General features: G+C 36.7%; 1 protein-coding gene across 3 annotated transcripts in view; it reads left to right on the plus strand.

Annotated features, from left to right (window-relative positions):
- Positions 1-26,651, plus strand: part of LOC136849867 (uncharacterized) — a 103,794-nt gene that overhangs the window by 64,281 nt on the left and 12,862 nt on the right. The window lies entirely within an intron of this gene.

The raw sequence follows: 26,651 nt of genomic DNA on the forward strand, positions 1-26,651 counted from the left end.
GTGAAATCTATTTTCAAGACAAATAGAAGGAGATAAAAATGAGAATAGAATGAGAATAAAAACCTGCCCTTATTTTCACGTGATCTGTTTTAAAAACAAACTTTTATAGACACAAACAGACAGGAAAACAAAACAGAAAATAAATCAATAAAAATTAGTAGAGCAAATGTGAATGAAATTACGGATTTCTCAGAGAACAGTTTTTCAGTCTTCCCACATCCCCTCATCATCTGTCCTTGTTTCCACCTGATATATTTTGAAAACACACTTTTGTAAAAGCAAACAGACATAAAAAAAAATAAATAAATAAAAATTATTAGAGCAAAACACTAAGAATGAAAATGCAATTATGGATTTCGCACATAACAATTGTTCAATTTTTCCATACCTTCTTTCCTTATCTCCACCTGATCTATTTCGAAAACAAACCTTTATAAAAGCAAACAGACATGAAAATAAAACTAAAAAAAAATAAAAAAGGAAAATTAGTAGAACCTCCCTTCCAGCTGCTCACCTGACTTTTATGGACTTCGATCGAGACCTCAGATAAAACGCTCGGCAGTAACATTAAAATTTTAAATTCGGTCCTAAATTTAAAAAGCGACTCCCGCCGGTGAAAAACAAGAAACCGGAATTGGATCAACTACCAAGGAATTAAAGAAACCTGCTATAGTAATGAGGCAGGTGTTCCGGGAGGCAATTATCCCGAGATGTAACCGAGTATCGAGACCTTTCCCTGTAAAAAGCGGGACGCCATGTCTTCAAAACTAACCACAGAATTTTCTTGAAAATAATCTCATTATGTTTCCCTCACCAAAATTCTTGGGTTGATTATACCTAACCTAACTTAATCTTAACCTAACCTAGCTTAACCTAACCTTGGGGGATGGCTACACTAGTTGCAAATCTAATCTAACCTAACCTAACCTAAACTAACCCAACCTAACCCTAATCTAACCTAACCTAACCTAACCTTGGGGGATGGCTACACTAATTACAAATCTAACCTAACCTAACCTAACCTAAACTAACCTTAACCTAACCTTAACCTATACTAACCTAGGGGCATGGCAAAAAAAAACCAGGGCTGGTGCAATACTACCATACATATCATGAATTTGCGTTCCAGAAGTGATGAGGAGATTCTTCTCAAACTTAGTTTCTTTATGGACGAAGATACGGACGAAAACTGAATTGAAGGAAAGAATACATTTTGGAAATACGTCATAAATGAAAAGGGTTGCTTACGGACGAAAACTTTATCTAAATAAATGAATACGTTTCGAGAATTTGTCAGAATTGAAAAAAGGAAATGCAATACTAACTATATATATAAGGACAGGTCAACGCAGCTAAAACCATCATAAACAAAAGTGATCAACTTCCGTTTGCTTTGCTTTCCAGTGCAAACGAGAGCATCCAGCATCCACTATTTGCACACATAATGTAAATAGAATGTATGTTGTTCAAAGTGAACGAAAATGAAAGAAAAAGACGAGGAATTAAACGATAAAATCCAAAATACAACAACGGGGATTTCCTAGATGGTTAAATATAGAGTGTACGCGCGTGTTAGAGAGAGAGAGAGAGAGAGAAAGAGAGAGAGAGAAAAAGATAGAGAGAGAGAGAGAAGGGGGAGAGAGAATAGCTGTGAATAAAGAGAGAGAGAGAGAGAGAATAGCTGTGAATAAAGGGATAAGGAGAATAAGGAGAATAATGAGAGAGAGAGAGAGAGAGAGAGAGAATAGAATGAGAATAAGAGAAGAGAGAGAGAGAGAGAGAGAGAGAGAGAGAGAGAGAGAGAGAGAGAGAGAGAATAGAACAGACAGACAGAGAGAGAGAGAGAGAGAGACAGAGAGAGAGAGAGTCAGAGATTAGCAAAGGATAGAAAAAGGATAATAATGAGAGAGAGAGAGAGAGAGAGAGAGAGAGAGTGGAAACGCACCTAACCTCATTAAAGAATATTCTTGACCTAAAAAATGAAGGCAACCCTGCAATACATATATTATGAAACACTCAACCATAAACCCTGAATAAAGTGACCTTAACTTTAAAATATATGGAGCAATATAAAACATTAAGGTTGACATCAAATAAAGCAATATGGAAACTCGTAAAGGAAAAATTTAGGAGTCCATTTCAAAGAGACCTATAAAATAGATGTTCTTCACGTCTTGAAGTAAAAAAAGAGGTGATTGTGAATGAATATATATAAAAAATATATATATATAAATATATATATATATATATATATATATATATATAATATATATATATATATATATATATATATATATATATATATATATATATATATATATATATATATATATATATATATATATATATATATATATATATATATATACATATATATATATATATATATATATATATATACAGTACATATATATGTATATATATTACAAAATATATCATATGTGTTATATAAATATAAATTATACATATATATACATACATACGTACGCACATACCCACATACATATGCACATACATATATCCCATATAACCAAAGACAATTTCCACGCCTCCTTGTCCCTTCGTTAAGGAACATTCATCCCTAATGTTTATCTTCCCAAAAGGAGGTCTTTTATCCTCCCAAACATGACAGCCAGTGTCCCATATACAATTCCTCTCGCAACGAGAGGATGATATACTGCACAGCAGGCTTATAACTTCTGCCATCAGACGGAGTCTATAGAAAGCGCTGATTTCAGGTCCATAGTTGTTATATATAGTTATTATAGTGGACCTAGGTCTTCAATCGAGGTGCTTGTAAGCCTACACAAAGATTGTATTATATATATGTAAATATATATATATATAAATATATGTATATACACTTTTATATATATATACATACATATATATACATATATCTATATAAATATATATATATATATACACTAAATTAATGCCTTTCCCAAACGAAGCCAGGACGGAGCAATCAATTACCACATTAAAAACGGAAGAGTGTACCTGTAAAAAATAATAAATAAGAAAAATTATTAAAATAAAGTGAATGATAACATCCAAAACGTGTAATTTTATTTATTCATTTATTTATACATTTATTTAGATAGATAGACAGATAGATAGAAGGTTGAACATACAGTAAGAATTCAATCATTTAATGATTATTTTTCCACTAATACATCCTTGCTAAGATTAGGTTAGTTTAAGCTTGGATTACTTTTGGTGAAATGACATCAGAAATAGTTTAAAAAACGAGTAAAAAATGCGCCGAAGTTTCTTCGGCGCAATCGAGTTTTCTGCAAGACCACCGAAAATAGATCTACCGGTGGTCTCGGTATCATGTCGTATGAGCCATGGCCCATGAAACTTTAACCACGGTCAGGTGAGATAAAATAAAAACTACTGAGGCTAGAGGGCTGCAAATTGGTATGTTTGATGATTGGGGGTTGGATGATCAACATGTATTTGCAGCCCCCAGCCTCAATAGTTTTAAGATCTGAGGTGGACAGAAAAAGTGCGGACGGACAGACAAAAGCCGGCACAATAGTTTTCTTTTTAGAAGTTTTCTTTTTAGAAAACTAAAAGTAATATCACTAAATTCGAAAGCCGTTGAGTCGTAGAATTTCAATCATTTTGTTATTTTAAAAATTATTTTTGTATTATTGATAATCCTGATATTACTTAATTCCTAAAAGATAAAGTAAATTCCATTACGTCAGCACTTTTCGTCCAAAACCAGTCACTTACAGTCCTTTATTTTTGCCTAAGCATCTCTCACAAATTTCTGTTACTTACTATTATTGAAATTCATTCCAAATTCATATTATTCATTATTTTATTACGTCAACATCATATATATAGCAATCATGACCTTCTCTAGTGTGACTCCTAAACTCTATTTGAATTTTACCAGAAATCCTAAGAAATTCTTCTGAAACTGAGGTCAGTACAAGAAGGAATCCTTTCCCGCCTTCCTGCAGTGTTCTCATTGAGTAGGATCAGCTAAGCCACAAACATTGACATATGGCTAAACAAAATCTCTCTCTCTCTCTCTCTCTCTCTCTCTCTCTCTCTCTCTCTCTCTCTCTCTCTCTCTCTCTCTCTCTGCTTCAAGTTGGTGATGGAAATATTTTTTTGATGGTTATAGAAATCAGTTCTGAGTCTCTCTCTCTCTCTCTCTCTCTCTCTCTCTCTCTCTCTCTCTCTCTCTCTCTCTCTCTCTCTCTCTCTCTCTCTCTGCTTCAAGTTGGTGATGGAAATGATTTTTTGAAGGTTATAGAAATCAGTTCTGATTCTCTCTCTCTCTCTCTCTCTTCTCTCTCTCTCTCTCTCTCTCTCTCAGCTTCAAGTTGGTGATGGAAATGATTTTTGAAGGTTATAGAAATCACTCTCTCTCTCTCTCTCTTTCTCTCTCTCTCTCTCTCTCTCTCTCTCTCTCTGTTTCAAGTTGGTGATGGACATGAATTTTAGAGGGCATAAATAATCAGTATTGATCATTTGGTATTTAACTTCGTAAAAATGCGTTGAAATATTCATTAACTGACATTTATCCACGCCACTGATTACATCAGAGTATGAATTACGATACTTTATGATGGATTACGATACCCTATTACGAGTTTTAAATGAATTCTATACAGCGTAATATTTTTAAAAGGTTTTTTTTTTCTTATGCTAACTTCCAAAAATATAAAAAAAATTGTGACGAATCACCTAGGCCTATGTAATTTCCAAGTGTACTACGGAATCACCTAGGCCTATGGAATTTCCAAGAGTACTACGGAATCACCTAGGCCTATATAATTTCCAGGCCTACTAAGTGTGTTCGAAATACTGTTCAATTCATGATTAACTAATTTATACAAGTAACGAATCACCTAGGCCTATGTAATTTTAAGTGCACTGAGTTTGTTTGTAATGCCATAGAGTGCGTGATTAACCAACCCACACATGTGAATAGGTAGTTAATGTTATTTATCTAACCTACAAATAACCCACAGGTCAATATAAATGCTCCGTTTGTGAGCTAAAAAAAAACTCGATTAATGAACGTATATTTGATATTTTGACCTAATTTCAATCCAACCAATCAGCTTCGGATAGCAATAAAGAAACCTGTGGAATTTCTTGTTTTTGGTGTGAAATATTTGACGGAGGACCAATAATCTGTCAGATATTGAATTCAAATCAAAGATTTCTTTTCTCTATTCAGAAAGTAATCAAGAATTTCGTTAAAAACCCGTCTAGAATGAAATCGGTCTAGGCCTAGCTGATCGCTAAGCCGGAGGAACACCCATATAAAACAGAATGATGGCGCCCTACATAAACTGAGGACTTGTGAAAATTAAGTAGGCCCAGAGTTCATGCATACTGATGATACATTTCTAAACACTCTTCCCTTTATTTCCAACGTATAGGCCTACTCTTGCCCTTTCAGTTGCTCGCCACCCCAAGGCTCGACTTTAAATGTCAGGTATGAGGTGCTTCATAGGCCTACCAAGAGGTGGTTGAACTTTCAAAAGAATACGCGTTTCTACAGCTGTTAGAGATCTACGGTTGAGTGTGGGAGTCTGCAAGACAAAATAGGCCTATAGCGTCCGAGTTCCATTTGGCTTAAAAAGTGAAAACGAAGCCTCGGAGCCATTTCGGTAGGCCTAACGAGGTGAATTCACTTCCGTAGACGGTTTTTGGAGCTCGGCGTTGCGCTTTTCCGGAACAGAAACTACAGGAGGCGTGTCTTTTACGGATATATTTAATTCGGCTCTTAAACAGAAGAGGAAAAAGTCGGGAGGGAATAGGCTTAAAACTCTGGCTACCTAAAAAAAAAAAAAAAAAAAGTCTATACATCTCAAATTAAGTTTGGATTTAAAAGCGTTTCAAACATTTAAAAAAAAACACACACACACAAAAAGTAAAATCGAAACATAGGCCTACCAGAGGAACCAACCTGCAGAAGATGAGAGTTCAAAGATTTCAAATTAGGTGGGAGTTAAAAGTCATTCAGATTATGTATATTAAAAAACACAAAAAGCAGATTGAAACATAGTCATATCGAAGGACCCAAACCAAACCTCGCAAGAAGAAGAATCCATCAAGAGGATCCCCCCAAAACAACCCCGTTACTTCGCCCCAGAAACCCCTCCTCCCAAAAGAGCACATCCTTCAATTACAATGGGGTTGCCTGCCTCGTCTCTTCCGTGTGGCCTGATTGGTAGTTATAAGTATTCATGGCCGGTGTAGCCATATAGGCCTACGCCCACATACAGCAGTGGCCTAGAGAAAGACTAGGCCTATTATTACGCTACAAGCTTCAGACAAAGCACTCCCTGCTCGGCCTCTTTATGTCTACATTCTCGGTAATCCTGCGTTATGCTACTATGACAACGACCTCTCTCTCTCTCTCTCTCTCTCTCTCTCTCTCTCTGCCTGTAAATAAAACTTGAAAGAAAATTACAGCTGACCTGATTTACCAGTTAAATCGTCTTTCCAATGCTGATAAGAAGAGAGGGGAGAGAGAGAGAGAGAGAGAGAGAGAGAGAAAGAGAGAGAGAGAGAGAGGCAGGGCTTTATAATTGACCTGCCAGTTCTAAATCAAGTCGGTATCATGTGATAAGATAACTTACTGTATATTGTAAAACGCTTAAAGAGAGAAATAAAGTTAATATACCAGATTCACATTCCTAATTGCAAATATATATAATATATATATATATATATATATATATATATATATATATACATATACATATACAGATACACTGTATATATAATAGATATATATATACATACATATATATAAATCTGTATTCACAATTTAACTCGCTTCCTAAATAACCTAAAAAACATTCCTAAGATTGTCCAAGTCACTCTCATGCCTAAAATAGACATTAATAACCCATTTTAAAAACATCCATAATTCATTTAATGACAATAGAAACATCTCCGTCTCCATTTTCGTGATATCCATGAAGAGGTATATTACATTACTCCTGGGTTCTATAACAGCACCCCCACCCCGCCCCCCGCCCGACTAATAACGGCTTAATGGGTGGCTTTTAATCCCATTACATGTTAGGCTTAACACTTCTTCATATGCTTGCTTACTCGTCTAACCGTTTAACAAAGACCCTAACAGGTGAAATTTAAAGTTTGAGAGAGAGAGAGAGAGAGAGAGAGAGAGAGAGAGAGAGAGAGAGAGAGAGAGAGAGAGAGTCGATGATATGGAAAATTACTTTAGGCCTAGAGGCCCGACCAGTGACAGTAAAGCTGGAAAGCTTGATTTGACCTGAGCCAGAATATTTTTTTGGTTTGGGGAATCATTGTGAAGGGTTTGTCTTGAAGCTGCAACAGTTAATATAATAAATACGATGACTGAAATACTTATATAATATATATATATATATTATATAATATATATATATATATATATATATATATATATATATATATATATATATACACAGATATATACACATATATACATATCCATTATATCGTACCTAGACTTTAGTAGTTTAGATTTATATATAATATATATATGCATATATATACATATATATACACACATATATATATATATATATATAATATATATACATACTGTACATATTAGACAAATAGTTATACAAATTGAACTCCCGTTTGCATCTGCAGTATCCATCCCTAGACCTAGACCTATATAGCAAGCAGCTCTCTCTCTCTCTCTCACTCATAGATCACCAACTGTCACTTGCTCTCTCTTTCATCTTCACTTGCTTCTCCTCTTTCTTCTTCTTCTTCTTCTTCTTCTTTTAGCAGCAACCCCACTTAATTTCTTCCCCTACGAAATAAACCCTAAGGGAAAATGGAAGATAGGAGCGCAATGGAGGAGTTGTGAGCTTTTAAACTTTCCAAGAAGCCGGTGTAATACATAATCGGGTTTTACAGGAGATGCGGAGTGTCATGGAGGCATGGGCTGATGGAGGAGGAGGAGGAGGAGGAGGAGGAGGAGGAGGAGGAGGAGGAGGGGAGGAGGGAGGAAGAAGAGGAGGAGGGGGAGGGGGGGGGCTTAAGGAGATAAAAGGCTTGTAAAAAGCGGGTGCGAGATGACATAGAAAATGGGAGACAAAATAGAAAAAATAAATATAATAATATATATATATATATATATATATATATATATATATATATATATAGTATAATATATATTAATATATATATATATATATATATATATATATATATATATATATATATATATATATAATATTAAGTATACTATAAAAGGTTTTACCCAGACCACTGAGCTGATTAACAGCTCTCCTGCAGCCTGGACCGAAGGATTAGACTTATTTAACGTGGCTGTTTATATAGATGTTTGGGTGTATACATACTGTACATAGCTATACATATATACATATATATAAACCCATCTACTGAGAAAACCTAAAATAATCTCAACAACCCAAAACACGAGTGAATAAGCCCAACCGAAAATAAAACTTAATTAACAAATAAACTTATGGAAAAGATTCTCATTCCTTCCTCCCTGCAACTTTTGAAACTTGGCAATCCTAATGTTTCTGGGAAATGCAGCCCCCCCCTCCCTTCCCAAATTTAAGGAGGGCCACTTTTTCAGGAACCAGGGGATCTACTTTCCCAAGAAACATGAAAGAAATTTTACAATTAGAGGAAAAACCCAAAAGGAAGGAAGTATATAGTTGGCTTAACAGCTTCAGCCTACTTTGGATACATACATACATACATACATACATACATACATACATACATACATACATACATACATACATACAAACATACGCATGCTCGTATAAATACTCATACATTGATACAAATAGTTTTAAAGTATACACTAAGGAAAAATAGATTAATATATATAAAAATACCAAACTGATTCAGCCCTCTTACATACACACACACATACATGCATGCATAAGCTCGTATAGATATACATAAGATTCACCTTCCTCTGCATACATACATCTATACATACATACAGACATACATACATACGTACATACATACATGCATACAGATGAACATAAAGATGTACGAACAGTTCTCAAGACGCACATGAAGATTCGAAGCAAATAAAAAGGGAAAACAAATAAATATACAGCAATATCAAAATCCCATCTAATTAAAAAAAAAAAAACAATTCAATAAAATGCCGATGACGAAAGGGAACTCCCCGAAACGAGGCGACCCACATAAAAGAGGCCACAGAGAGAGAGAGAGAGAGAGAGAGAGAGAGAGAGAGAGAGAGAGAGAGAGAGATTCGCTATGCTAAAAGAGAGAGAGAGAGAGAGATTCGCTATGCTAAAGAGAAAGAGAGATAGAGCTAGAGAGAGATTCATTAGCTAGAGAAAAAGAGCAAGGGAGAGAGAGAGAGATAGATTCATTATGCTAGAGAGAAAGAGAGAAAGGGCAAGGGGGAGAGAGAGAGAGAGAGAGATTCGTTATGCTATAGAGAGAGGGCAAGGGAGAGAGAGAGAGAGAGAAGAGAGAGAGAGAGAGAGATTCATTATGCTAGAGAGAAAGGGCAAGGGAGAGAGAGAGAGAGAGATTCATTATGTTAGAGAGAGAGAGAGAGAGAGAGAGAGAGAGAGAGAGAGAGAGAGAGAGAGAGAGAGAGAGAGAACGTACAATGCTAGACAGAAGGAACGGGAGAGAGAGAAAATGTATCATTATGAGAGAGAGAGAGAGAGAGAGAGAGAGAAGAGAACACTGAAAAGACAAAAAAAGCCCACCCCTCCCTTTTCCAACCACCCCTCCCCCTTTCCCCCCTCCCGAAAAACGAATGGGTCCCCATACATCGAGGAGGAGAAACAATTCGCGGGAGACGCGGAAGAAAAGGAAACTCGGAAAGTCCACAATGGAGGCTGTGACCAATGTGACCGGACTCCCATTTCGTGAAGAGAGATATATTTGGCCATTCGGCGTTGTGGCTTCAGCCGGTTTTGTCTCAAAATTTATCATTATGCTAGAGAGACAGAGAGAGAGAGGGAAAATTTATCATTATGCTAGAGAGAGAGAGAGAGAGAGAGAGAGAGAGAGAATGCATCATTATGCTAGAGAGAGACAGACAGACAAACAGAGAGAGAGAGAGAGAGAAGAATGTTCATTATTCTAGAGAGAAAGAGCAAGATTGAGAGAGAGAGAGAGAGAGAGAATGGTTCCTTATTCTAGAGAGAAAGAGCAAGATTGAGAGAGAGAAAGAGAGAGTATCATTATGCTAGAGAGAGAGAGAGAGAGAGAGAGAGAGAGAGAGAGGGAGAGAGAGAGAGAGAGAATGGTTCGTTATTCTTGATGTATCATCATGCTATATAAGAAGTAAGAGATAGAGAGAGTGTGTGTGTATGTGCGTATCATTATGCTAGAGAGAGAGAGAGAGAGAGAGAGAGAGAGACAAATAAATAACCTTATGTACAAGTATACACTTCGATCAGATCACAAACCAGGTCATTCACGCTAGGACAACAACAACAGAACCATCATCATCATCATCATCATCATCTCACAAGGAATGATGCCGAGAGGTAACTAAGATGAATCTCCGAGAGATAAGTCAGATGAATTTCCTCCGGGATGCTGCCGATCAATATCGTCTAATCCTGAGATGGTTTAATCCCGCCGAGATTAATTACGGAATCTGCTTGATACCGATCAACAATGCTCAGTCTTCAAAGTAGTGAATTTGAATTCAATCTGTTCAGCAGTTCTGACGTCAGGGGAAATTTCCGTACCGTAAGGATGGAAATAAATAATATTAATACAGTTTGTAAAGTAGGAATACCAGTGCATAGAGAGAGAGAGAGAGGGAGGGAGAGAGAGAGAGAGAGAGAGAGAGAGAGTTCTGTCCCCATTCAGAGAGAGAGGAGAGAGAGAGAGAGTTTTGTTCTGTCCCCATTCATGTCAGGATTTGGTGAGTTTTGTTATATATATATATATATATAAAAATATTATATATATTTTTTTATATACATAATATATATATACATATATATATATAATTTTGTTTAAATAAAATCACCTGATGTCACACAGAACACGAATCCAATAACACAGCATAAAAATTCATCCAACTCACGGCAAATTTTTAAATTAGCATATATTTTACGCCGTAAACAACGAGAACCGACTAATTTGCATATCTATTTTGTCAAAGAATTTTCATTTCCACCAAATAACACTGGCGGTTCACCATTTATAATTCCCACGTAATGAGCAGAATTTTCAAACATATTTTTTTACTGATTTGTATTCCTAATTAGCAACGTATAGGGCTTATGCTGAAAAAATGTTTGTTATTATTATTATTATTATTATTATTATTATTATTATTATTATTATTATTATTATTATTATTATCTATTTATATTATTATTATTATTATTATTATTATTATTATTATTATTATTATTATTATTATTTTTATTGGTATTATTATTATTATTATTATTATTATTATTATTATTATTATTATTATTATTATTATCTATTTATTATTATTATTATTATTATTATTATTATTATTTTTATTGGTATTATTTTATTATTATTATTATTATTATTATTATTATTATTATTATTATTATTATTATTATTATTAATCAGAAGATGAACCTATTCATACAAAACAAGCTTGTCACAGGGGCCATTGACTTCAAATTCAAGATTATTATTATTATTATATTATTTGTAAACCACCGGATATGAATATCGGTCAATTGCTTGCAACCATTCCAGCGCAAGAAAAGCAACTGATAAGACGAATTGAGCGTTTACTATAAAATAAATGCTGTTGAAACTGCCATTTTGTTTAACAAAACCTTTATCATTATTATTATTATTATTATTATTATTATTATTATTATTAATCAGAAGATGAACCCTATTCATATGGAACAAGCCCACCACAGGGGCCATTGACCTGAAATTCAAGCTTCCAAAGAATCCTAAGGTGTTCATTTAAAAAAATAACAGAAGGTAATAGGAAATACAGAAAGAGGAGATCAGTCATTAAAATAAAAATAAAAAATAAATGAACAAATTAATATACGCATAGATAACTCTATCAAATACATTAACTCGACGACGGACTTTAGGCTCGAACACCAATAAGTATTTGTAAAGTATTTCTCTAACAAAGTATTTATAAAGTACTTCTCTAACAAACATTTTTCTAAAAGGAATAACGAGGGCATGAAGACGATGCAGTGACTCAGAAGAAGAATGAGAGAAAGGTTTAACGTCACTTGTCCTTAACAAAAGATACAGACATATCAAGAATTCTCATTTTTCAGAAGTATGAAGAACCATTACGTTGTCTCGACCCCGTTTTCGCTGGGCGGAAATATTCAGTTGTTTGTCTTATTGTGCTGTGCAAGCGACCCGCTTCCGCTTGTGATGTGAGTGATTGATGAGAATTATTCAAACAATGCATGCACACATGCATGCATGCAACCATACAGTATGTATGTATGTATGTATGTATGTATGTATATATATATATGTGTGTGTGTATTTATATGTATATATACAGTATATATATATATATATATATATATATATATATATATATATATATATATAGAGAGAGAAGAGAGAGAGAGAGAGAGAGAGAGAGAGAGAGAGAAAGGTGGGAGGAAGCACAATGAAAATACAGTAAAAATGAGAAACGTAATGGACAAAATATCAGGAAAAAGAAAGTTCTAAAGCCGGAGCAGAGAGAGAGAGAGAGAGAGAGAGAGAGAGAGAGAGAGAGAGAGAGAGAGACCACAAACCCAAGAGCGAAAATATATAAACGAAGACGCCATTTACACGAAATTCGCCCCAAAACGCAACCAGACAATTAAAACATATTAACAAGAATACAAAAATAAATGCACAGATAAATACAGAAATACAGTGAGGATGGAAATACAGAACCAGCCAAATACATAAATACAAGGAGGATGGAAATACAGAACCACATAAATACAGAAACAAAGAGTGGATGGAACTACAGAACCAGACAAATACATAAATACAGAGAAATACAGAACCAGCCAAATACATAAATACAAGGAGGATGGAAATACAGAACCACATAAATACAGATACGAAGAGTGGATGGAACTACAGAACCAGACAAATACATGAATACAGAGAAATACAGAACCAGACAAATACATAAATACAAAGAGGATGGGAATACAGAACCACACAAATACAGAAATAGAGAGAGGACTGAATAAATAACAAGAGAAGGGAAAGGCGGAGAGATGACGATTTTTTTTTTCATGCTCTCTCTATTCTATCATTCATCAGACCCCTAATCACACACTTATCACAGTCCCACGTTTTTGGTCAGTCACTCCATTCCCCCCCCCTCCCTCCCCCTCCCCCACACCCCCCAAAAATGCTGGGCCAAGTGGCTGTCAAGGCTCGTCATATATCTCCTGTCAGGCGCCATTTGTCAAGATGTCCCGGGGAGAACGCGCATGCGTAGATCTTTCACTCGTGGTCTTTATAAACACTGTAGTGGATAATATTCTGGGTTACTTATAGCATTAATGCTCCTAAATTATAGCGATAACCTGATGATTTATGGAAGTCTCTTATTACGTCAGGAAGACCTTGTGATTTAATGCTGTTTTTTAAGTAAATATTTTATTTTTTAATATTTTCTTTGCAAGTTCTGGGTCAACAGCTTCTTATCATGATCGTGATTCCAAGTGAGGCATCAGTTTAATTTTGGGGCATGAAACCTTTTCCAGAAAAGAGTTATGCATGTATGTGGAATATACACACACACACACATATATATATACATATATATGTTTATATATATATATATATATATATATATATAATATATATATATATATATATATATATATATATAATTTCTATATATATATATATATTATATAATTTATATATAATTGTTTATATAATATATATATATATATATATATATATATATATATATATATATATATATATTTTATTTATATATTTATATATATGTATATATACATATACATAAAGAGAGAGAGACAAAGAGAGATATATATTTATCTTGAACAACTCCCAACTTCAATCAAAGAAAGAAAGGCTGTCTCGTCTTTCCAGCACCAAAACCCACGTATTTACGACACTGGAAATCCCGTCCCGCCTACTCAAGAGTCCGAGCAGAGCAAGAATTAAATACAATTAAATATAATTTTAGACAAGAGATAAGACAGACTTCTGATTCAGGGAATAAGATAGATGAGAGAAGGACTGATAGGGGGAGAGCAGTGTGGGTTTTGGACAAGGAAGAGGTGTGGATGTGTGTGTGTGTGTGTGTGTGTGTGTGTGTGTGTATGTGTATGTGGGACCGTTATGTGGGAAGTTTGAGATTAAAGGATAAACCTGTACATGGAATATATAAGACACAGATTATGCTATAATTGATATAAAAGCAATGAGAATATATATTAATAATATATGATGTAAAAGATAAAGAACAATAAAAAATTCTTATGACAGAAACAAACAATTTTAAAACAACTTTTTTATGATAGGATAAAAACATGATTTATAACAAGTAGACTGGTGAGTGACTGGTTTGGTGTCAAAATAGATCTGAGACAAGGATAAGATATTCCTCCCCATGGCTTCATATACTTATTGCTAGAGTGATGAGAGATTTTAAAGAGACAACAAAGTGCTTTGGGATGGTTTGGTTATGTGGAGAGAACGGAGGATGGTAGAATGGTTTAAAGTGCACATGATGGACCTCATATAGTCTTTAAGAGAAGATAATGTGTATAACTGTCTCTCTGCAATATTGGCAATATACCAGATAACTGTAAATATCCCCATAATAATTACCAGTAATTATATACAGATAAGTAATAACTATATATATATAATATATATATATATATATATATATATATATATATATATATATATATATATATATATACACATATTTTGAAGGCGAGTACAAAATGTAGGTAAAGATATTCATTCACCCACACAAAATAAAGATAAATGATCATTTTGTTGATTACAAAATTATGAAAGAAATTTAATTGGTTTAAATGGAATATAAAATACGGAGAAAAACTTAGCAATTAATTTTCAAGATCCATTACGAAATACAGAAAAATGAAGCATTTATGTAGGGTACAAAATAATACAAACAAACTTAAAATCATTCGTATGGAATACAAAATCCAGAAATAAATTTCGTAATTCATTTTCAAAGTGAAATTACCGAAAATTACCCGAATAACCGGGTAACTAGAGCAGTGGTTCTCACCCTGGGGGCCGTCGGCAATTTCCAAGGGGGAGTGCGACCCCTAAGGGGGGAAAATTAAAAACTCTCTAATTATATTCGTTATTCTCTTAACAAGAGTCGCTAAGAAGCAGTGTCAGGTATCTCACTAATTTATTCCCAAAAGAATAAAAACAACACCCCTTCTCTCTCTCTCTCTCTCTCTCTCTCTCTCTCTCTCTCTCTCTCTCTCTCTCTCTCTCTCTCTCTCTCTCTCTCTCTCTCTCTCTCTCTCTCTCTCTCTCTTAGAGAATACAAGTATAAAATAAACCGTCTTGCAAAATACATCTTCCAGAGAATTTCATTTCTTAGTCTTTTCATTATATTTATTTATTTTTTATTTTTTTTTTTTTGGCCTCTGACCTAATGAGTAAATGCACCCAATCATTATCCCCTCCTCCCACCCCTTGACCTGACCTGACCGGACCTGATCTACCTACCTACGTACCTGCCTGCCTAATTGCACCCCACCCCCCACCCCTCACCCCCAACCCGGAGGCGGCACCTTTTGATCTTAATCAACCCATTCATGAGGCTTAATGACCTCGTCTGGGTCTTCAATTCAAGCAAAGGCCAACAGAGAGCGAAACGAAACCTAATATGGCTCTTGCTATTACACCTCTCTCTCTCTCTCTCTCTCTCTCTCTCTCTCTCTCTCTCTCTCTCTCTCTCTCAAAAACTACCCACTTGTTTCCATGCCTCTCACCCTCGTTGAATGACTCTTACGGGCTGCTCTTTGAGCAACAGCCCGTGCTGGCGTAACGCCAGCTTGATGTTAAACAACAAAAACCTCTCTCTCTCTCTCTCTCTCTCTCTCTCTCTCTCTCTCTCTCTCTCTCTCTCTCTCTCTCTATCTTCACACCCTCTTAATTTTCTTGATATATTTCATTGCAAAAACAACTCTTTGTTTCTCTCTCTCTCTCTCTCTCTCTCTCTCTCTCTCTCTCTCTCTCTCTCTCTCTCTCTCTCTCTCTCTCTCTCTCTCTCAGAAAAGAAAAATGCACTCTCTTACATTATCACAAGTCACATTCCTTAATCTTCTTGCAAAATACAACCTCTCTCTCTCTCTCTCTCTCTCTCTCTCTCTCTCTCTCTCTCTCTCTCTCTCTCTCTCACACGAGTGCTGTACATCTTTCAGCATCTTTCTTAATTCGCTGTAACTTCTTGGACAAAGAGAGAGAGAGACTCAGGATGAGAGAGGATTACCTACTTTAGCCGAAGGATTTTCATCCTTCTTCAAGGAATTTCATTCTTCTGAGAACGCAGTGTGTTACCGTCGCCAGCCATAAATAACCAAGGTAGTTTTATTTAGCTTTTTTTTTAATCAAGTGTTTCATCTTTCAGTCTTATGGTAGGAGAGAGAAATCAGTTGCTTGAATGGGATATAAAATTTTAGGCCAAAAGGCCAAGCGTAGGGACCTACGAGGTCATTCAGCGCTGAAAGGAAACTTGACAGTAAGAAGGTTTGAAAGGTGTAACAGGAGGAAAACCTCGCAGTTGAACTATAGAGCAACTGTTAGAGCGGTTGAGGAAAGTAAGATGGAAGAAAGAGAATATGAATGGAGGTAATACCAAAAGAAATGACAGGGGCTGCAGCTAGGGGCCGAAGGAACGCCGCAAAGAACCTTAAGTAGCGCCTACAGTGCACCGCGTGAGGTGCAATGATGTCACTACCCCTCTAAATTGGAACGGAGAAATGAGAGAGGTTGCAGCCAATGGATTAAGGAACGCCGCAAAGAACCTTGAGTAATTGCCTACAGTGCACCCCACTACTCCCCCACGAGGTTCCTTACTTAATGTCCTTATCAGTAATAATAAAATAAATACCGGCAAAGAGTCTCTACTTAGATTCTCTCTAAGTTCCTTAAGAGGGAGAAACGCCCCTTCATGGTTTTCAGTTCTCGTAAAATTCAACTTTCAGAAATAGCAGGATTACTGGAATTTACTGCGGAGGGTATTTAGGTATTTAAGCCATTATGTAAATGCGTTTGGGACAGTCAAGAGTTGGTAAGAGTTTCAGGTTTATTTATCACTGGTCTTTTATATGGGGACATAACTTGCTTCTTCTTCTTCTTCTTCTTCTTCTTCTTCTTATTATTAGTATTATTATTATTATTATTATTATTATTATTATTATTATTATTATTATTATTATTATTATTATTATTCACTGAAACAACAACATTACTTTTAAAAATTTTGATATAAAATACGAAGTATTTTTTTACATCTAGAAATCCTTTATCGTTCACGCCCATATATAACCAGATTTGTAAATTATCAACCAAACAGTTATTGATATTATTGTTATTGTCACAATGCAGATGGTTTGGGGGTAAAACTGCCAACTAGTCGTTTCAGCCTTTGCTAAAACCCTGTCAAGAGACTTTCCTAATTTGCTAAGGCACATTCAAATCAGCCTTTCCGTATAGTTTCTAAACTGTTCCATATGCTGGACGGGTTACCGCGGCGAAAACGATCAATCAATGACTTAGAAAACGGATTTTTAGCCATTTCTAAATCAGGATCTGTGTCATATTGACAGAAAGCATTTAGGTGTCGTCTCTGCATAGAAAATGGAATCTGGGTTATCTCTCGGTGAAAACAGGATCGATATTTGGGTGTCGTCTCTTACAGGATCTGGGTGTCATCTCTCGAGCATAGAAAATGGGCTATCATCAATCGAACTTAGAAAACGGAATTTGGGTGCCATCTCTCGAACGTAGAAAACGGGATCTGGGTGTCATCTCAGGTGTCATCTCGAGCGTAGAAAAAACGTGAATCTATTGGTAATAATGGGATCTGGTGTCATCTCCCTAGCACAGGAAAACAGGATCTGGTGTCATCTCTCGAAAAACGGGATCGTAGCACAGAAAACGGGAATCTCTTACAGGAAACGGGACTATCTCGAGGATCTGGTGTGCTAATATAAGAATCTGGGTGTCATCTCTCTAGCACAGGAAAACGGGATCTGGGTGTCATCTCTCTAGCACAGGAAAACGAGATCTGGGTGTCATCTCTCGAGCGTAGAAAACGGAATCCCACAGAAATCTGCTTCTGCACCGAATGTGCTAATATAAAATTATTACACTACCGTGTCCTTATTTACACTCGCCTGGGTGCGTAAAGTCAGAATTTTAGTGGTCCTTTTGTCCGGAATTCGCGCATGAGCCGGGAGCGTTAGAAAGCGGTCCTTCTCGCCTAAAAAAAACTCGCACGAAGACGACCCTGAACTTCGTGAGGTTTCGGTCGTCAGGATAAAATCGCTTTTCTCCAAGCTCCCGGTGGGGACAGAGGTCCTAAGCTTGACGGATGAGTGGCGAGAGAAGAGTGCGTCCTCTAATCTGCTTTGGGGATCGTTGACGGCCCTGCAACAAATGTTGTCGTGCAGGGTGGCAATTATTGGCCTGTAAAACATCGTAAACACGTTTTTTTCCCTTGTGAGATAAACCTGTTTGAGGAGGAACACTTCTTGAAAGATTCGTCTTCATCGTGCTTGTGTTTTTTCCTGCCGGATTTCGCTTGTGACTCATTTGCTTCTTGTTAACTGCATTCTTCTTGAAGTACAATTGAAGAGTTTCTTGTAATGTCCTCTCTCATCTCTTGAGGGAAGGAGAAATGGCATCAAATATCTACCAGAATTCCAGTTAAGAACTGCAGGCCATTTAATCCAACCTTAACGACAGATGTCCTTTTGAATTGCCTCATAATTGGGTCGAATTGTTCTTCTCTTTTCTCTGATCCGGACAATACAGATTTTGCAGATATTTTGTTTTTCGAGATTTTTGGAGGAGAATCGGACAAGAAAAAAAGGCGATTCAGGTGGCATTAGGGGATAATGAAGAAAGGTTTCCCGAGAGAGAGAGAGAGAGAGAGAGAGAGAGAGAGAGAGAGAGAGAGAGAGAGAGAGAGAGATTAATCAGCAACCAGTTTCTACAAGCTTTATACACTTCTCTTTTAAATAAGCGGAAGGGGACAGTATATATATATATATATATATATATATATATATATATATATATATATATATATATATATATATATATACATATAGAGAGAGAGGAGACAGAGACAGAGAGAGACATGAATCAGCAGCCAATTTCCGCAAGATATGTACTCTTCTCTTTTCAATAAGCGTAAGGAGAGAAGAGAGAGAGAGAGAGAGAGAGAGAGAGAGAGAGAGAGAGAGAGAGAGAGAGAGAGAGAGAGAGAGAGAGAGGGATGAATCAGCAGCCAATATCCACAAGCTATATACCCTTCTCTTTTGAATAAGCGTACGGGCAAAGTCTAAACCCTAAATCTAGTTAACCTCCATTTAAATGGATGATACCACTCCGGGTGTCCCCTAAAATTTGACCTGAGAATGTAAAGCCAGGAAAACTAGGGTCAAGTCAGGTCATGTTTCCCCATAAGCACTAAGAGCCTGGTCAGTTACAGAAATCAATTATGACCCATCCATTCACAAACCTGAGCATCAGAGTCGCATTTAAAAGAGATATGGTGTGGCAATGGAAAGCATCAAATGCGAAGTCGACATTCAAGAGTCGACTTTGAAAGGAGGTTAATGTGGCCTTCAAAATGGGAGTATTCTGATCATGATAACAGCTTCTCGATTGATCGAGATTTATTTATCCTGCTGCCTCCTAGATACTCTCTCTCTCTCTCTCTCTCTCTCTCTCTCTCTCTCTCTCTCTCTCTCTGCATGGCCTTCAATATGAAAGTATTCTTTTCATAAAAATAATGCCTTAATTAATCAAGATTTATTTATCTTGCTGCCTTCTGGCTTTCCTCTCTCTCTCTCTCTCTCTCTCTCTCTCTGGTGTCTTTCTGGAAGGGGGTTGGGGGGAGGGGTGGCCAAACCAGGCGACAAACAGCAGCCGAAAACGAACGAACACTCGGAACATGATTCCATCACACGTGAAGGGTCTATCTGAAGGCAATCGACTGTAACGGAACATTTGTATATCAAACTGGGATACAGGAAGAGCAGGACCCCAGGTAAATCAGCTTTGAACTGTGTCTCGTTCCCGAGAGAGAGAGAGAGAGAGAGAGAGAGAGAGAGGATACGAACAGACATAGATTAGAAGGGAATGGCTTTCTTCAGAAACAACCTTTTTCTCTTTCTGTGTGTGTGAGAGAGAGAGAGAGAGAGAGAGAGAGAGAGAGAGAGAGAGAGAGAGAGAGAGAGAGAATACGAACAGACATAGATTAGAAGGGAATGGCATTCTTCAGAAACAACCTTTTTCTCTTTCTGTGTGTGTGTGAGAGAGAGAGAGAGAGAGCAGAACAGCTTAGATTAGATAGGCTTTCCAGATACAACCTTTTTCTCTTTCTGTAGTGCTTGAGGAGAATCGAGAAGAGAGAAGGCTGCGGAGAATCGAACAATAGACAAAGAGAACAAAATAATAGAGAATTTTCAGAGCTCGCAATTCGGAGAACTTCAGGAGTTTCTGTCACATTTTGAGCAAAAATACAACCAGTACAACGGCCACTAAGTCGAACAGAGGGCAACTAAGTCGAGGAAGGCGGCCAACAAGTCGAGCAGATGGCCACTAAGTCGAACTGGGGGCCAGTAAGTCGAACAGAGACCCACTATGTCGAGCAGATGCTACTATGTCGATCAGAGGGCCACTAAGTCGAGGACGGCAGCCAACAAGTCGAGCAGATGGCCACTAAGTCGAGCAGATGGCCACTAAGTCGAACAGATGGCCACTAAGTCGAGCAGGAAGACCACAAAGTCGAGCAGAAGGCCACTAAGTCGAGCAGAAAGACCACAAAGTCAAGCAGAAGGCCACTAAGTCGAGCAGAAAGCCACTATGGAGTCTGTGTTATTATAAGCCTGGAATTCCCCTGGAATAAACTACTAAAATTCCATCAAGGTCCTTCTCTGGAATGACGTAACTGATATGATGCTGGGAAAAGTTGGAATTGGAATGAAATGAGAGATGAAATTGGCGATGAAATTACTTAGGTACTGAAGACGTAATTGGGGTGGAAAGGAGTCTGGCACAGAAGATGAAACTTGAGTGAAACTAGATTGGCACTGGAAGTGAAACTGGAGTAAAAAAAAAACTGGGGTGAAATGGGAGTAAACCCATACTGGCACTGGGGAGTGAAAATGGGGTGAAACCAGACTGGCAAAGGGGAGTGAAACTGGAATGAAACCAGATTAGCACTGGAAGTGAAACTGGAGTGAAACAGAAGTGAAACCAGATTGACATTGGGAGTGAAACTGGGGTAAACTGGAGTGAAACTGGGGTAAACTGGAGTGAAACTGGAACGAAACTGGGGGTTGGTGAAACTGGAGTGAAACTAGATTGGCACTTGGGGAGTGAAACTGGAGTGAAACAGAAATGAAACCAGACTGACACTGGGAGTGAAACTGGGGTAAACTGGGGGTGAAACTGGAGTGAAACTGGGTGTGAAACTGGAGCAAAACTGGGGTGAAACTGGAGTGAAACCAGACTGGCACTGAGGGTGAAACTGGTATAAAACTGGAGTGAAACCAGACTGACACTGGGGAGTAAAACTAGAGTGAAGCTGGGGTGAAATGGGGCGAAACCAAACTGGCACTGTGAGAGACACTGGAGTGAAACCAGATTGGTACTGGAGGTGAAACTGGAATTAAACCAGACTGGCACTGGGAGTGAAACTTGAGGAAAACTGGCGATGAAACTAGGATAAACAGAAATGAAACTGGGGAACCAGAGATTATATATACGAATGTGACAAAGGATTAAAACTGGTAAAAAGTACATTCAAAACATTGAAACTTGAGAATCAACTGCATTTTAAATGTAGAGTGAAGAGTGCGTGCATAAAAGCAAGTATGTATAATTAAATGTACGTATATATATCAATAAATAAATTACACTTACATAATTAAGTGTATTAATATAAATAGATTAATTACTTGTTATATAAATAACAGACAGGAATTACTTCATAAACACATAAATCACTCGCGAATCTTTAAGTATTATGTAAGTATCCAGTTAACTGTAGCTGCCAAACGAGCTCATTCATTGCCACAAAACAAAAGAAAAAAACGCTTGAAAAAAACAAGCATAAACATAAAAAAACATAAAAGAAAGATAAATAAAAACAAGTTTAAAAATCTAATGTCTTAACAATGCAAATGTCATGTCGAACCTTATATGCAACATTCTTATCGACTGAGATTGAAAACTGGCCCAAGAAGTCTGGGTGGTATTTGTCACCATAAAGTTAAAGTAAGATTAAGTATTATGGAGAGAGAGAGAGAGAGAGAGAGAGAGAGAGAGAGAGAGAGAGAGAGAGAGAGAGAGAGAGAGAATGTCTGGTCTTTCATACGTTAAAACATCAACTTACTGAGTTGAGGTTTGTCCCCATAAAGCTAACGTAAGATTAAGTATTCTAGAGAGAGAGAGAGAGAGAGAGAGAGAGAGAGAGAGAGACTTTTATGGCACGAAACGGCAGCGTTGTATAGAAGTAGAACTAGGTCTACGGCCAACAACAGGTTCAAACACTGACCTGAAAATACTGTTTCAACCGCAGCAAAAGTCTGTACAGGACTCGAGTCTAAACATTTTTATTTCCTACACGTCCCCAGATACGAGAATGTGTATGTCCTATCACCAGCTTATGGAATAAAAAGACAATGCTGCGTAGAAGTAGGCCTAGGCCTAACAACAGGTTCACAAAAGACGCCAGAATGTATCGGATATTACTACATACATCTACGTAAACAGATAATATGGCCGGCGTTGCCTAAAGTTTTCCAAGTTTTCCAGGATATTAAAACTTATATATCACCCTCTTATTGTACTTAAAGGCAATGTTGTGTAGAAGTGTAGGCCTAACATCTGGTTCACGAAAGACGCCAAACTGTACTGGTTTGGCTAAAGATATTACAGCATACGTCTACGTAAATAAACATTATGGCCGGCATTGTCTAAAGTTTTCCAAGTTTTCCAGGATATTAAAAATTGTATCCATCACCCTCTTGTTGTACTTAAAGCCAATCTTGTGCGGAAGTAAGTCTAGACCTAACAATAGGTTCACGATAGACGCCAAACTGTACTGGTTTAGCTAAAGATATCACTTCATATGTCTACGTAATAGACATAATATCCAGCGCTGCCTAAAGTCTTCCAAGGTTCCCAAAGAATTAAAACTTATAAACACATATAAACGAACAACTTAAAAGAGTGAATTCAATATAAGGAACTGAAAGTCGGCAAATTGCGGAACTTTATCTAGAAAGTTATGAACAAAAGTCAGCGTAGTTCCCCTCCATTACAAAACTCCTTTATGCTCCTCAACCTCTCTGGAGCTATAAGAGATTACAGAGTTTTAGACTTATTCAAAGTATTCCTGTAATTCAACCTAAGGCTGTAAAAACTCGCAAAGTATTCCTAAGAAGAAGAAAGAATTTCCGTCCAATACTTCTCCGTAGGTATATGAGTGGATTATGAATATCTCGTAGGAATCTTGAATTCATATGAAATTAATTTTTTGGATCTATCTTCACATTTTCATGTTTTCTTGTCATGAAAACGCTCTCTCTCTCTCTCTCTCTCTCTCTCTCTCTCTCTCTCTCTCTCTCTCTCTCTCTCTCTATTATTATACATATATATATATATATATATATATATATATATATATATATATATATATATATATATATATATATATATATATACTCATCTTTTTACTCTATGGCAATATGAAGATTGCCTCGGAGAGAAGACGGTTAGATCTTGCACTCCATTATTTCTCTCTCTCTCTCTCTCTCTCTCTCTCTCTCTCTCTCTCTCGTAATGGTGACAAATGCAACGGGTCTTGCATACTCATTGCCCCCCACATAAAGTTACAAAAGGCTCAAGTTAGTGAACCGGAGCAGTAAACAGTTCATTTCCTCATTCACGATGGCGCGAGTCATGAAATTTATCGCCCGATACGATCAGTCCATTGTCCGAGGAGTGAATTCACTCATGAAATACGAAAGATACCAGCCATTCTCGTTCCTTTTGTTAACGTTGGCAATTGCCAAACTAATTCTTGGTAGGTGTTCCCACTGATTTTAGCTCTCAACACTAGGCCTAGCAACGCATCAGTTATGGGCGATTTCGTAATTTTAATTTTCAAGTAAAATTTCTGGGATAAAGGAGACATACGGTGATGTTCAGTCATGATAAGTTACGTCATTTTCAGCAACAAAAAAATAGGAATGTTTTTCTGTAAATCGGAAATGTTTTCCGTAAAAAGGAAACGAAAACATTCCTTTATCACAGCTGTGTTGCCGTCTGGGTCCTTATACGTGATATTACTAAAAATTATGACCTGGGCGTATTGACTGGTAGACGCATAATCTAGTAGAAAGTACAGCCAGCCAGTGGTGTTCACAATAACACACAAACGCGCACATATACACATACATACATACATACATACATACATACATACATACATACATACATATATATAATGTATAGATGCGTTTTTTTCTCTCATTTAACCGAGTAATGTTGGGGACAGTTTCCAAATCAGTTTTCTGCGCGCGCGTGTGTGTGTGTGTGCGTGTATGTGAGAGAGAGAGAGAGAGAGAGAGAGAGAGAGAGAAGGCTAACACCCTCTTCCTAAATTATAACCTTCTTACGTACCAATTTGGTACTAGGCCTAAACGCAATTTTTCCACGTCTCTTTTTGCTTTTATGACAGAAATATAGTACCATTCACATGTGCATGTATCATCCTAGTACTATGCTCGTGTTTTTCGTGCCTCATTTTAGCATTCATGATAAAAATGCAGTACCATTTATAGTTCGATCTTTTTTCAGAGCTCCAAAACTCTGCCCCCGTCTTTCTTGTGATTTTATTAGTCTCGCCACCTCTTTTTTAATCACTGTAAGTTCGGTATGGTACTAGACTTAAGCCAATTCTTTAGCCTGTCATTTTCATTTAAGGAAGAAACGTAGTACCATTTTGCAAGTTCAGTCTTTTTAAGAGCTTCAAAATCTGCTTCTGTCTCCTGTGTGTCTGTTTTGTCTCACTTCCTACTCTAGTCTAGTCTGTTCGTACCTACGCCTACGACTGTCTGTGCTGGTGACACACGCCGGCCAGACGTGTCTAAAGTTAGCGCACAGTTCTAAGCTGATAAGAATGTTGCATACAAAACTAGTTTGGGTTTTTTTTATCTTTTTTGTATCCTTTTCAATGGCTGCGCTTTTATCCATTACGTAAGCGTGAGAGAGATTCGTACAAATGCTGTTTCTGTATTTTACCAGGTCTTTGCAGAGGCAGAAATCCTCTCTCTCTCTCTCTCTCTCTCTCTCTCTCTCTCTCTCTCTCTCTCTCTCTCTCTCTTAACTAAAGGTGCATTACTTGTTGCATGTTGTTCTTTTAAATAAAGAGCACAATTAACATAAAATTGTACAAACAATTAAACCATTTTCCCGGAATGTAATCTCGATTTAATACTGCATCGATACAAAAAAAAAATATATTTAAATTCAATCTCCATCTCTCGTTCATTTATCAATTCATCTCGTTATCGATACATATTAAAAAAACTGAACTGTCAGTTAATATATAATTTGCGTTCGATACGAAAAATGAAGATTTATATAATATATATATATATATATATATATATATATATATATATATATATACATATATATATATCATATATATATATATATATATATAGTATATATATGTCTGTGTAGATAAAAATATACGTATAACAGTACAAAAATGCAGTCACGGCGTCACCCAATTTCTTCAGACCCCCACGAAAAAAAAACACCAAATTAATTCCATTATCTATCTGTTAAAAAATACTATTTTCAAATTCCCTCCCACTTCCTCCTCCAGGGGAAATAAAACGCTCCATTGGACACAATGCAGAGTAATCGGGTCAACTCAGGTTAATTCTCTTCTTTACATTCGTCTCTCGTCTAATCTTATTTTTCTATCTTTTTTTCTCTCTCTCTTTTTTGCGAAAGGAGGACACAGTTTCAAACAATTCATTTAATTTTTTTTTCTTAAGTTATTTTTTTTCCCCTTTGCCATTTCCTGGTCGAATGGATGACCTTCCATTACGGCTGATTAGTTTGGGTGATCGTCAGAGCTCTCTCTCTCTCTCTCTCTCTCTCTCTCTCTCTCTCTCTCTCTCTCTCTCTCTCTCTCTCTCTCTCTCTCTCTTTTACGCAACTGCAATAGGTTAGTCAAACAAATTATGATACAACAGTTTTATAATTGTGTGATAGTCAAATACCCACCTCTCTCTCTCTCTCTCTCTCTCTCTCTCTCTCTCTCTCTCTCATATTCGTAAACAACTGCAGTTTATAAATTG

The sequence above is a fragment of the Macrobrachium rosenbergii genome, chromosome 21 (assembly GCF_040412425.1).
Source record: "Macrobrachium rosenbergii isolate ZJJX-2024 chromosome 21, ASM4041242v1, whole genome shotgun sequence".
Taxonomy (NCBI): domain Eukaryota; kingdom Metazoa; phylum Arthropoda; class Malacostraca; order Decapoda; family Palaemonidae; genus Macrobrachium; species Macrobrachium rosenbergii.